We start from the raw sequence: 1,905 nt of genomic DNA, 5'->3' as shown, positions 1-1,905 counted from the left end.
TTTTAAGACTTATGAATCTCATGAGAAATGGAGAACTGGGAGTAGAAGTCAAGAACCTTCTACTAGTAGAGATGTCCCCTCTACAAGTTATGACCTTCCACCTTCTAGTTCCCCTACCCTCTCTGATTTGATGAATGAGTTGACCATGCAGCGAAAGAACATAGAATTGATAAATGAAAGGATTGGAGGTTTACAACGTCGACACGACTATTATAGTGAATACCTGCAGAGGCATTCAAATTTTGAGGTAGCCTATTATGAAGCTTAGGCCCGACACTACAGAGGTGATCCTGATGTTACTTTTCCTGGGTGCCCTCGATATACTCAATATTATCCTAATCCACCTGCTGATCAAGGCGATGAAGATATAGGTTGGGATTTTGAGATTGAATGAAATCGATGTACTTATGTTTGTATTTTTATTTTATGTAATCTTTATTGTAATAGAAATGGATGTTTATGTATTTGGACTTTCATTTTTAGTATTACGTTTTACTTGGATAATTTTAATTTTTGTTATAAAGTTAGTGTTATAGTTAAATGTGCATGTGTAGTTTAATAGATATTGAGTAGAATTGTGGATTGTAATGTAATTTTTATTCCTCATTTTAGTTTTAATTCTTTAGTTTTGTGTTTGTGTTACGAAATGTTGTGCTTGTTTTAGTTTTATACTTATTTCAAAATTTCATTACCCAGAAATTTCTCTAATGATTTATATGTGTTTATATGTGTTATATGTGTAGAAAGCTTCTAATATTACAGAACAGGTGAAGTAAAAATTTGAGAAGGCGCCTGCAAAAATTTCAGAATGATTAAAATGCCTAAAACTTCACTGCAGTAGATCATAAATTTTATATAGTACTAAAATTACTGTATTAACTGTATTAATTCATATTTAAAAATGTAAGTTTGGGAGAGGGAAGAAAAAGATTAACTATTAAATATCCTCTATTTAAATATTTTCAAAAATTATTTATATGATTTTATGTAGTGAATTTAATTCAGATAACTATACTTTTGTAACCATTTAAATATTATGGTAGATTTAAAGAAATATTTCTGTAATGAAAATTAATTTTTGTAACTTAAGATATTTAGTATAAGAGAATAAGATTATAGTTAACTATTCAAAGTAAAGGAAACTATATTTTGAAGTATTAAGAATCTGGAAATTCATTTAAGAAGAAAAGATTGGGGCTTAATAATGTAAAAAATAGTAATCCTCACTTGAAAAAGGAAAAATAAAGGATGGAAAAAATCCCTGAAATGAAAAGAAAAATATATAGGATTGAAAAAAATCCAAATGAACAAGAAAAAAGAAAGAAAAAAATTATAAAAGTGAGGAGAAGCTTGAGGATATGCCTAATCAAAAATTGGCTAATCAAAAATTGGCGGGCGTCACTGGACCTACCTAAAATGAAAACTTAAATACATTCCTGAACTTATATTTATGGAATAGGTCTTTTACTAGTAGAGTTCTCATGAAGTTCCTATCTTTCGGATATTCTAAGTGACTTAATATTACAACATATAGTCATTTTTAAAATAAATAGAAGACTAGAACTCTTAAACTTGATGACTAGATAATCTTGTGGCTACAAAGTTAATTTAATTACTTGATTTCTTTCTGAAAATCTCACTATGTTATTTATTTAAGTAAAACTTATAGTATTTCTAAATTAAAACTTTACTGCGGTAGATCATAACTTTTATATAGTACTAAAATTACTTGAGGACAAGTAATAGTTAAGTTTGGGGGATTTTGACCAATGGAAAATATGTTGAGATTTTCATACCTATTCTATACTATTTTTAATGATATTGCACTTTAAATAAAGGTATTTTTGATGTTTTGTTGCAGGAATGATGAAATAGGGTCATTGGAGTAAAAAGATGCAAAAAGGA

The sequence above is a fragment of the Phalaenopsis equestris genome, unplaced genomic scaffold (genome assembly GCF_001263595.1).
Source record: "Phalaenopsis equestris unplaced genomic scaffold, ASM126359v1 Scaffold001018, whole genome shotgun sequence".
NCBI classification, from domain to species: Eukaryota; Viridiplantae; Streptophyta; class Magnoliopsida; order Asparagales; family Orchidaceae; genus Phalaenopsis; species Phalaenopsis equestris.
The sequence above is the reverse complement of the archived record's forward strand: the minus strand, read 5'-3'. Positions refer to the sequence as shown.